Raw genomic sequence first — 13,185 nt, forward strand, 5'->3', positions numbered from 1 at the left:
AAGCTGATCACTTGTCCAAATTAACAGTCTGGTTGAGACAGATCTGTTCTCCCCATTGAGCTCCCCATTTTTTTTTTTTTTAAAGAAAACCTTAGAAAGACATATGAACTGATAAAAAATTAAATAGAACCAGGAAAACGCAGTACAATGACTATAATAATGTACATGGAAATGAAAAAAGAAATTAAACTGAATACTGAACAATCTTATCATGCCTAAGAGACAAGACTATGCCCTTCCTTTTTTTCCCAAAGGTGGGAGACTTTGAATTATATTGCCATGTTCCACTGATTAAGGCTAGTATTATGTATTTTTACTTCTAATTTCCATATTAATCTTGTTGTAAGGGATAACTTAGTGGGTAGGATAGGGAAATAGTTGGGAATTGTGGTAATTAAAAACAAGAGCTCAATATATATGTTTTTAATTAATTAAAAAGAGGAAAAAGAAAAGAAAATTGAGGCAAAAAGTACTTACCAACTAGAAAAATGTCTCTTTCCACAATTTGTAACACTTTACTGAGTCTTAGTCATGTGACTTTGACATAAGGGAGTTAGCTTCCCACAAAAAAGAAATGGGAATGTTTGCATATTATATAAAGTACTCAAATCTTTTTGTTTAGATTCAGCAAAAGAATAAACAATAAATAGCATCTATTTCTAGACTTGGCTCTGTGAGTATTTTAGACTGAAGCAGTATATATGCTGCTCTAAACTCAGGATTTCTAGTAAAGACATAATTCTGTTTGTTTAATATCTTCTCCTCATTCCTAACTGAATGGCCAATTGGATATAAGACATGCAATGCAGTTTTCAACTGATATTAGATTTATAAATTTATAAAACAAATAAAAAAGAATTATAAATTTAAAAATAATTTATAAGTTTAGTGGGTCTATTTACTAAATGCTGAACTCAGAAACACAAGATTTGAATATTAGCATCTTAAAATAAAATGTGAATACACAGTCAGGAGAAGACTGAAGCTCCTAAATTAAGTGATTTTCTTTTCAATGTCCTTTTGCTTGCAGTGACCACCAAATGGTTTTTCACTACATTAATTATTTTTATTATTATTATAGCTTTTTATTTACAAAATATATGCATGAGCAATTTTTCAACACTGACTCTTGCAAAACCTTCTGTTCCAACTTTTCCCTTCCTTCCCCCCACTAGATGGCAGGTAGTCTAATACATGTTAAATATGTTAAAGTAGATGTTAATTTTTATAGCTAAAGGTTCTGATAAAAAGCCTCATCTCTAAATTATATAGAGAATTGACTCTAATTTATAAGAAAGCAAACCATTCTCCAATTGATAAATGGTCAAAGGACATGAACAGACAATTTTTGGATGAAGAAATTGAAACTGTTTCTAGTCACATGAAAAAGTGTTCCAAAACATTATTGATCAGAACAATGCAAATTAAGACAACTCTGAGATACCACTCTACACCTGTCAGATTGGCTAAGATGACAGGAAAAGTTAATGATGAATGTTGGAGGGGATGTGGGAAAACTGGGACACTGATGAATTGTTGGTGGAGTTATGAATGGATCCAACCATTCTGGAAAGCAATTTGGAACTATGCTCAAAAGGTTATCAAACTGTGCATACCTTTGATCCAGCAATATTACTACTAGGCTTATATCCCAAAGAGATATTAAAGAATATAAAGAACATACAGTTCCCCATATGTGCAAAAATGTTTGTGGCAGCCCTTTTCATAGTGGCAAGAAACTAGAAATTGAAGGGGATGCCCACCAATTGGAGAATGGCTAAATAAATTGTGGTATATGAATGTTATGGAATATTACTGTTCTATAAGAAATGACCAGCAGGATGAATACAGAGAGGATTGGTGAGACTTATATGAACTGATACTAAGTGAAATGAGCAGAACCAGGAGATCATTATACACAGCAACAACAATACTGTATGAGGATCAATTCTGATGGAAGTGGCTCTCTTCAAAGAGAGGATCCAAATCAGTTCCAATTGATCTGTAATGAACAGAACCAGCTACACCAGAGAAAGAACACTGGGAAATGAGTATGGGCTACAACATAGCATTTCCACTCTTTCTGTTACTGTTTGCTTGCATTTTTGTTTTTTTTTCTGCTCAGGTTATTTTTACCTTCTTTCTAAATCCGATCTTTCCTGTGCAACAAGATAATTGTATAAATATGTACACATATATTGTATTTAACATATACTTTAATATATTTAACATGTATGGAACCTATCTACCATCTAGGGGAGGGGGTGGAGGGAAGGAGGGGAAACTTTGAAACAGAAATTTTTGCAAAGGTCAATGTTGAAAAATTATCCATGCATATGTTTTGTATATAAAAAGCAATAATAAAAATAAAATTTAAAATATTTTTGTATATATATAGAAAGTATATGTTAAATCCTATATATATATATACATATACATATATAAATATATACATATTTATATAGTTATCTTGCTGCATAAGAAAAATCAGGTCTAGAAAGAAAGAAGGAAAACAAAAATGCAAGCAAACAATAACAGAAAGAGTGGAAATGCTATGTTGTGTTCCACACTCATTTCCCATAGTTCTCTCTCTGGGTGTAGCTTATTCTCTTCTTTACTAAACAATTGCAACTGGTTTGAATCATCTCATTGTTGAAGGGAGCCAAGTCCATCAGAATTGATCATCGTAAAATCTTGTTGTTGCCTTGTATAATGATCTCCTGGTTCTGCTTATTTCACTTCCGCTAATTCATTGTGAGTAGAGTGGGGAAGTAGGGAGAAGATTGGTAAAGGCAGGTAACATACGTAAAGAAATGCTTTCTCTTCTGTTTCCTTGACTTACCTATTTCTTACTTTGAGGCATTCAATTCCCATTTTTGGAGTACAAATGTGGGATGTCTTATTTCATTTAATTCTCCTTGATGTTTTGACATCATTAGGAATGGGGTAGGTCTTGACTCAGTAAACACAAAGATTTCTAGATAGTTATAAGAATTTAACACTGTCTCAGTCACCTGCTAGTCTCCTGGTTCTTTTCTTTATCAAGAAGTTTAGGAAATTATTCCAAATCTTCTTCTCAAACTTAATCCCTGTCTTAAAACACAGGGACTTCAATACACATTGACTTCCCTTCAAACAATTTATCCTACTAGTTTATCAACTTCTTAATTTTAATGAAATGAATCTGTACTGCCCTTCAGTCATCCACAAGATATTCCTACCACTCATTGAATCCTTATTGTCCTTACCTCTATAAGGACCTTGAAATTGAAAAGACATGTAACAGTGGACAGAAGTCAGAGGATTTGGTTTTAAATCTTTAAAGAGTCCTCTAAGCTGTCTGGTTTTCAATTTTGACATCTGTAAAATGAGGGGCTTAGAACAGATGCTCTAAGCATGTGATCTATGATCCCCTCTGATCACAGCCTGGCATTGTCCAATTGCTTCCTCAATCTGACTGCTTCTAAATCTGACTTTGACTTGGGATTTTTCTATACTCATTTTTGTCATTCAAAACCCCCCTTATTCTACTTTCCCTCTTTCATAGCTTTGACCCTATAGATTTTTCTTATTTTTAAAAAATATAGAATTGCTGTTTTTTGTCTCTATAATTCAGTCACTTCACTTCTTCCCTAGGACTCTCCCATCTAACAAAAAAATAAATAAAAACATTTGGCAGTGACCACATCTAACAATGCATGTAATGCTCTTGTATTGTGAGAGAGATGCTATATGTTCCCTAGGACCTTCCTTTATTGATTTTATTACTATTTAATATGACTTCTTTTTGATGATCTTTTTATTTACTTTGTTGTGATCATCATGAATATAATTCTCTTGATTCTATTTATTTCATTTTGTATCAGTTGATAGAATTCCCCCTCGCTTTTACTGCATTCTTTGTCATTTCCTACTGTATAAAAATATTTCTTCATATTCATATGTCATAGTGTTTTCAGCTAATAGCTGAGAACAAAAGGTTCTTTTTTGCTTTTCCTTTTCTTAATTTTAAAACTACAATGGAAAAAGAAAACAATGAAATAAAGATAAACAGAAAAAGAAAAACAATTGTCATGTGCATAGCAGAACATACAAGAGGATTCAAAATATGTAACAATAAATTTCCATTTCAAAGAACAAAGAATTTTTAAACTAGAATAATTTATAAAGAAGTTTATTAAATCATCCTGCATGGGGGCGAGCCAGTAAAGGAGTGGCTCATTCTCCTTGAGTGTTTGTCACAGTTGTTGGTACTCAGTTGTTCCATTGTGTCTGACCCTGCCATGGTACTTCAAGCCTATTCATCCTTTGATAGCTCCCAAAATCTATCCAAACTTATATTTCTTGCTGCCATGACACAATCTAACCATCTCTCTCTCTCTCTCTGTCTTCTCTTTTTCTTTTTGCCTTTTATCTTTCCCAACATTAGAGTCTTTTCTAATGAGTCCTGTCTTCTCATTATTTAGCCAAGGTATTTAAGATTCAGCTTTAGTATCTGACCTTACAGTGAATAATCTGAGTTTATTTCTTTAAATATTGACTGATTTTAATCTCCTTGTTGTCCAAGAGACTTTCAAAAGTCTTTTCCAGCACTATAATTCAAAACCATCAATTCTACAGTGCTCAATTTCCCTTCTCTTCCAACTCTCATAACTATACATTGCTAATGGAAAAATCATAACTTTGACTATACGGGACGTTTGTCAACCAGGTAATGTATTTGCTTTGTCTAAATTTGCCATAGCTTTCCTTCCAAGGAGCAAGCATCTTTTAATTTCATGGCTGTAGTCACTATCTTCAGTGATCTTTGAGCCCAAGAAAATAAAATTTTACATGACTTCTATTTCTTCTTTTTGAGAAGTGATGGGACCGGTTGCCAAGATCTTAGTTTTTTTGATACTCAGCTTGAAGCCAGCTCTTACACTCTTTACTTTTACTTTTTTGAAGATATTTATTAATTCTTCATTTTCTACCAGTAGAATCATATCATCTTCATATCTGAAGTTGTTGCTATTTCTCCCAGCATCCCTAACTCCAGCTTTTTTGTCATCTAGCCCAGCCCTTTCCTCTTAAGGGAGGGAGAAGCAGCATAACCAGGACCAAGAGTGTTTCTTTTATTGGGTTAGAATGCCTAGGATGGGCTGATTTAAAAAAAAAAAAAAAAAAAAGGCACTAAGCCACAATCTTAGAAGACAAAGAACACAGTGTGCATGTGATTTCCCAGGGGACATTGTGGTTCCCTTGTAAGGGATGGGAGGAGGAACTTGCAATGCTAATTATATTATAAAAAGCTTAGGGTCACTAAATATATTATAATGAGCCTAAGGTCAGTAAAAGATAAGGAGGGGAGACTATGTACAGGTGTCATTTGAGAGAAAGTCCCTTCTATGGTTTTATGGCTAACATCTTGTTCCATGCTAGGTCCCCATTGGAGGGGGCCTTTATTTTTTCCTGCAAGGCCCCCTGATCACCTTATTATCTCCAGTCAGGTAGTTTTAAAGACACAATCAGTTCCAAGTACATATTTAATAGAGGCCACTCCCAAGCACCTGGGGGATATATGATATTCACATATGTGCTAGTTTTCCTATTTCACAAAGACAGGTCCTGGAGCCTCCCACATGGATACCTCCCTTTTAGGTGATCTGGACATGTACCAAGTCCTTACTACATATGTTTTGTTTTGTTTTGATTTGCAAGGCAATTAGGGTTAAGTGACTTACCTAGGATCACATAGCTAGTAATCATTATGCATCTAAGGCCACATTAAACTCAAGTCTTCTTGACTTTAGGGTTATCATGTGTACCAGAAATGTTATTGCCGGGTAGCCAGACTTCTAGTAACATGTCTCTCTGCTGATCCTTGGTAAAACAAATTCAGTCTGTTTCCTGGGGCCATATGCAGTCTTTTTCATCATATTAAACTTTGTTCCACTGGCATAGTCTTCAAGAATCCAGAATTACCCCCTGCCATGTTGAGACATTGGCATTAGGACTCTATGAAAGACAATGATGAGGTAGGTGATGAGTAGTGAGCATATTGAAACATTATAACCATTGAAAAACTCCAGAGAACAATGGGGATGTAATCAAGGAAATGAAATCAAGGAAAGGGTGACCATATAGTGTTCTGGTTAAAGTACTGGTCCTGAAATCAGGAGAATAAGAGTTCAAAATGGCCTTGGACACTTACTAGCTTTTTGAACCTAGGCAAGTCACTTGATTCTATTGGACTTAATTTCCTTATTTGTAAAATGAGCTGCCCAGAAAACTCCGTGTGGAGACACAGAGAGTCATTATGATAAGACTGAAATGATACAACAACAAGAAATGATAGGAAAAGAAGATGGGCTATCCATATAGTGAAAATGGGATAAAATAGGTAGACAGCTTAGCACTGCTGCTACCTTCATAATATTAGAAAAAAATGAAACTGCCAAAGTTTGAGATGGATCCCTATAGTGAATATATGGGAGAACATGGGCAAGGATGTCACCAGCTGGACAGAGAGAAGATGACTGTGAGCTGCATTATTGAAGGGTACCTTCCAAAAGTATGAAATCACAAATTCATCTGAATTTGAGTGTAGAATTAGGGCCATAGATTTGGAGATGGAAGGGACTTCAGAAGTCCTTATTTTTGTTTTGTGTTTAGTCACTTCAGTGGTGTCTGACTCTTTGTGATCCCAATTGGGATTTTCTTGGCAAAGACACTGAAATGGTTGGTCATTTCTTTCTCCAAGTCATATACAGATAAAGAAACAGACAAACAGGGTTGAGGGTCACACAACTGGTAAGTGTCTGAAGTGTCTGAAGTGCCGAGACAGGATTTGAGCCTCTCTAAGCAGAACACTCTATCCACTATTTCAGAGCTGTCACATTCAGCTAGCATATACTACAAAACTCCTGAGTGCAGAACAACCAGATTAAAATGTAATCGGAAAATATTTAACAAAATAATTAAAATACAATGCAACATAATATTAATTTGTTTTTCTAAGTCAATATGCAGCTTCCACTGGGATCTGTTTTCTATGAGTTTGACATTACTGCACTGTACCATGCTGTCTTTCCCACCACAAAATGCTAGCTCTTAAGGAGCTTTGTCTTATTATCCCTAGTACCTAGAATAATGTCTCACATGAAATAGATACTTTATAAATATATGTTGAATTGAATTTTTCCATTGTACAGATGTGGAAAACGAGGTCCAGAAAATTTAAGTGACTTATCCAAAGTAAGCAAGAGACAGAACCTGATCTAGAAGGTAAGTCCTAGGGTCTGAAGCTATGCTATGCATGAATGAGTGAATGAATGCATTTATTAAGCATTTACTATGTGCAAAACAGTAAGCTATGGGTGGAGATACTGAGAAAAAAAATATAACATTGTTCCTGGTGCCAACAGAGAGGAACCATTGTTCACTGTTTCTGTTATAAATAAGATGGAAATGCCCCTTTGTACTTAGGTATTATAGCAAAGAAGATGGTAATATGCTGATAAAATCATGACAATTTCTGAAGTCTAACCATTTGATTGATTAAAGATTTTGATGGCTACAACTTTCTTTTCTGAGTCTTTAGCAATGAAAATTTCAGAACCGGGAAAAATAATCACCAAGCCAAGTCTCTAAAAGAGATTGCTTTGAGGGATGATTAATAAAAAGGGCGGTGCTGGGAGCTGGAGGGTTGCCTAGGGGGGAGAAGGACACTCTCACTGGGGGTGTGGTGACACTCTTCAGACTGTTGTTTGGTCTGCGGTGATTGCTTCTCTCAAAGACAGGAGGTGCTGTGCTCTGTGATTTGAATTAGGTCAGAAGCACAAAATCGGCAAAGTTAGAGAATCCAACCCAAATGTTCATAGGAACTATTTGTGTCTGACCTGTGGTAAAGCATTCCGATCTCATATTGGTCTGATCAGCCAGACATTGCAATTTGACTTTAACAAAATAAGTTCTCTTCAAGAACAAAGGACAATTATCAACCAACCAATGATATCTACAATGCTCATGCAGGAAACAGGGCTGCTCGGAAGGTGGGGTACTGAAACTGCTATTCTCAAGACTCCAGAGTTCAGAGTCTTGGGCCATCTCCTTTCCAATGCTGAGGGAAGGTGGTGGTCAAGGTTGTGCCTGGACTTGCTACCTAGAGCTGACACCTTCAGCTCTCCCCAAGGGCGCCTTGTAGCTGCAGCTCCATGGGATTGCCTAACTCTTTGGGCCATTTGTATTTAGGATGTTTAAGTGTTTACTATGTATTTAATTGTACTGGGATTTAAGTCTACCATTGTTATTTAGAAGGTTATCTGCTATTTAGATTGTAATCTCATTTAGGATTCAGATAATGCTCTGCATAGAGCTGGAGTTTGGCTCCTAAATTACTAGCTTGCAACAACCTCCTCCCTTCTAGTCCCAGACTCTTTAGTACCTTTACAATCTCGTCCTTCTTTACTCTCTCTCTCTGCCACGTACTCTAATATCCTGGGACCCTCCCACATGGAATTCCATCTTCTGTCTCCTCACTGATTGTCCTCAGGTTTGGAATGCCCTCCCTCCTCACAAAAGTCCGTGCATATTTCCTTCTCTTAGGGGCTTCTCAAAAGAACTCTCATTTGCTAGTTTCTTCCCCTTGAAATTACTTTTCATATACATTGTATATATTTTAAGTATGCAGGGTTTTTTTTTTTGTTTGTTTGTTTCTGTTTTTGGTTTTTGTTTGTTCTGTTTTTAGTGTTGGTTCTCTTTCCTTAAAACATAAGCTCTTTGAAAGCAGGATTTTTGCCTTTTTTTGTACCCTTCACACTTTAGCAGAGTGCTTTGCTACTGGTAGGCACTTAAATGGTAACAGCTTGTTGTTTACTGAGGTAATGGAAATAATGTGGGTTAAAAACCCACACCTGATACTTTTTAACTTGGGTGACATAAGTGTGGTCATATTATTAATCCTCTGAACTTTGGTTTTCTTCTATGAATTGGGGGTAATAAAAATAGGTTGCTCTGAGTACCAAATGAGATATATGTAAAAATGGTTTCAAATCGTGAAATTTCTATATTATTGTCAGCTATTATTATTCTCATGATTTAATCCCCATAATTATAGTAGTATAACTAATATAACAGTTATTATTCCCATACATTTAATTTCCACGATATATCAATTGGTACAATAAATGAGGAATTATGCTTGGTGATAGGGATTCAAAGACTGTCTTTAAAAAAAAAAAAAAACTATGGCAACTATGTAGGGTGGGAGAGAGGAATCTAGGATGACGCCTGTATTACAAATCTGGGTGACTGAAAAGATGGTACAGTGTCTCATCCCTATCCTCCCCAGTTCTACCCCCCATAATAGGGATTTGGGTTTGGGAAGAAAATTAATCAATTAATTGTTTTGAACATGTTGAGTTTGAAATATGTACAGGATTATTTAGACTTGTGACTAGTTCTCAGGAATGACACCATTGTTGAATATACAGATGGAAGGAATCATCTGTATGGAGATAATTGAATTGAAGGCATGGTTAGAGCACTGGACTTTGAGTCAGAAAGACATGTTTAAATTGAGCCTCAAATGCCCACTAGTTGTATGATCCTAGACAAACTGCTTGTCTTCTTGGAGTCTCAGCTTCCTCATAAGTAAAATAAATTTATTCATTCATTCAGTTGATGAGGTTACTGAATGAGAGAGGATAGAGGGGAAAAAAGAATTCTCAGAAAATAACTATTGGAGTATACGCAAAGGACACTGAGGAGGCCTGGCCATCCAGGTGGCCATACAAGTGACAAGAAAAAAAGTGTCAGGAAAATACAGAGCAGAGAATATTGTCCAAGGGGAGGAGAGGGTGCTCAACCTTGTCAGGTAGTTAAAAAAAAAAAAGTTACAAGTAAAATTCAAAAAGGATGAGGACTGAGAAAAGGCCATTAGATCTGGCAATTAAAAAGAACATTGGTAACTTTGGAAAAGGCAATTTTAGTTAAAGGATGATGTCAGAAGCCAACTGGTGATGATTTTGAAGTTAGAGGAATAAAATAAAGCATTATGTGTAAATGGATTTTTCCAGTTTAGCTAAGAAGAGGAGGAAAAAGAAAGATAGTTTTAGGGATAGTAGAATAATATAATAAAGATTTTGTCAAGGGTGAAAGACTTGGATATTGCAAGCAGTACAGAAGGGATAGACAGAGAAAAAGAGAGACAGACAGAGAGGAGACAGAGAGACAAACAGAAATAGAAAGATAGACACACATACCGACAGAGACACAGAGAAAAGATGCTCAAAAGTACATGTAGAGTAATTAGTCTTGTCAAGAACAGGCTACCTTTTCATCAGGGACTATATTAATGGAAGAGAACAGAGAACACTGGGGGATATAAGATGAGAAAAGAGAATTTTGGACAAATGGATTTTTTCCCTTTAGTAAACTTCTAGAGCTAGGGTGGGGTGGGGTGGAAGGTTAAGTGACATGACTATTGTAAAGAGCTAATGAGCATCAGAAGTGAGATTTGGAACTAAGTGATGTGATTTTATTTTTTTCCACATTCCTCCCAGACAATTTTGGATTTCCTAGGTAATCCACCCTTAGCTCCTAGGCTCTCTCAACTGCTAAAAAGTCTACGACCTGTGCGGTCAAGGAAAAAACTAGAAGGGTAATAATGCATATCTCTAGGTTTATAGATAATATTTAATAACACAAAATATTCTGAATAACTTCTCATTCAGAAGTCTTTAATCTTCAGAGTAATCATTCATTTCCTTCTGTGTAGTAGTAAGTAATCTGCCCAAAGTGTTACAGGTAGTATTTAATTGCACAAAAGGTACTTTGAGGCACTCATTCTTATTCAGTATACTTTAATATTCATTTGCTCTTGAGATAGGCCTACCCTATTTTAATGATCACTTAACTTTTTCTTTTTTTGTTATTCAGTTGTTTCAGTCTGGCTTTTAAAAGTTCAACTCTTTGTGATGCTATTTGGGTTTTCTAGGTAAAAGTGCTCCAGTGGTTTGCCATTTCCTTCTCCAGGTCACTTTACCTATGAGCAAATTGAGTTTAGTGACTTGCCTAGGGTAAGTGTCTGAGGTCAAATTTGAATTCAGGAATATGAGTCTTCATGACTTTAGACTCACCTAGCTGCCCCAAACTCACTTTGCTTTATATCTGAGCCAGAAATGAGGTAATGGGAATAATTCTCTTTCTAGCTGACTTTAAATCAATGAAAAAGCATTTATTAAACACGTTTTTTAAAGGACTTAACTAAGTGTTGGAGGTATTGTTTGAAAATAACAAATAATAGTGGTGAAATAGTTAAATCAGAAAAGCTAGAGTTAGGGTAAGGAACATATTCCCTGGGTATAGAAATTAGTCCTATAATTTTTTTGGTATTTGTTTCTTTCTTTCTTTCTTTTTTTTTTTTAGTTGTAAAGAATTATTTTTGGCAATTATAATAGAATTGTGATGGAAAGTGCCATCCACATCCAGAGAAAACGTGATCGAATGTGGATTAAAACATAGAATTATCACTTTTTTGTGTGTGGTGGTGTTGTTTTGTTTGCTTGTTTTTTTCCCCTTTTGATCTACTTTGTATGTGTGCAGCATGACAAATATGGAAAGAATTGCATATATTTAATTTATAACGGATTGCTTGCTGACTAGGGGAAGGGGTTGAAGGGAATAGAGGGAGAAAAATGTGGAAGAGGTTTTGCAAAGGTCATTGTTGAAAACTGTCGTTGCATGTATTTGGAAAAATAAAATACTATTAAAATAATCTTAAACTTTATTAATTTTAAACATTTACTTTTTAATAAATTTTTAAATTGAACAAAATACCAAAAAAACAAACAAAAAATAGAATAGAAAGAAAAGCCAGAAAAGGAAAACAAAACAAAAACAGAAATAAAAAAAAAAAATTTCATGTGCCCAGTTGAATATCAATGAGGATTCAAAATATATAACAATAAATTTCCATTTCAAGAAAGTCTATATAATAATAGAAGAAATTATATTCATAAGTGTCCATTTTTTCTTTGCTTCCTTATAGATTATCTTTTCTCTGTTGTGTACTTTTTACTTTATTCTTTTTTCCCCCTTTCATTCCCCCCCTCTACTTTCCCCAAGCAGGAAACAGTTAAGCAGAGATATTTTTATATATACGTATATAATGTACACATATATATTCAGACCCCTACATATACATATATGTATATCATAGACCTACATGCATACACATTCCCACATATACGCAGACATATATATGCACATATGCATTTACCCATATGTAAATATGCTTATAAAACATGAATATGGTTGACATGTAATATAGATTTCTCCCTTGTTTGACTTTGTCTAAGGCTAAGTACTAGCCTTTTTTTATTTTTCTAATAAATTCTATTCCTGATCTTCGTTGTAATGTTTGGGTATCTCTCTTATTTCCTTTCCCTGCTAATTCTTCTACTTTAATTTTATTTCTTTTTTAAAAATTTCTCTTTTAAAATAGCTTTTTATTTACAAGATATATGCATGGGTAATTTTTCATCATTGACAGTTGCAAGACCTTTTGTTCCAACTTTTCCCCTCCTAACTCCCCACCCCCTCGGCCAGATGGCAGGTTGACCAATACATGTTAAATATGTTAAAGTATAAATTAAATACAATATATCTATACATGTCCATACAGTTATTTTGCTGTACAAAAAGAACTTTGAAATAGTGTTCTTTTTCAGTGTTCAAAGTCTTTTCGGACTTTGAAAAAGTGTACAATTAGCCTGTGAAGGAAATCAAAAATGCAGGTGGACAAAAATAGAGGGATTAGGAATTCTATGTAGTGGTTCATAGTCATCTCCCAGAGTTCTTTCTCTGGGTGTACCTGGTTCAATTCATTACTGCTCTATTGGAACTGATTTGGTTCATCTCATTGCTGAGGATGGCCAGGTCCATCAGAATTGCTCATCATATAGTATTGTTACTAAAGTATATAATGATCTACTTACTGGTCCTGCTCATTTCACTCAGCATTAGTTCATGTAAGTCCCTGCAGGCCTTTCTGAAATCATCCTGCTGGTCATTTCTTACAGAACAATAATATTTAATTTTATTTCTTAACTTATAAATCAGTTTGTTTTTAACTTGCTATTACTTAACCTCTCCCTACCTATGGTTCCCTCCCTTATCTTCTCCTTTGCCCCTTCCTTCCCT

General features: G+C 35.0%; 1 protein-coding gene across 2 annotated transcripts in view; it reads left to right on the forward strand.

The window, feature by feature from the left end:
* SLCO5A1 (solute carrier organic anion transporter family member 5A1) overlaps positions 1–13,185 on the forward strand; it is a 407,994-nt gene that overhangs the window by 19,810 nt on the left and 374,999 nt on the right. For both annotated transcript variants that reach the window (XM_031946281.1, XM_003759718.2), the window contains exon 3: positions 7,194–7,266. The gene's annotated coding sequence lies outside the window, so the exon portion shown is untranslated. The remainder of the gene's footprint in view (positions 1–7,193; positions 7,267–13,185) is intronic.

Source organism: Sarcophilus harrisii, chromosome 1 (assembly GCF_902635505.1).
Source record: "Sarcophilus harrisii chromosome 1, mSarHar1.11, whole genome shotgun sequence".
NCBI lineage: Eukaryota > Metazoa > Chordata > Mammalia > Dasyuromorphia > Dasyuridae > Sarcophilus > Sarcophilus harrisii.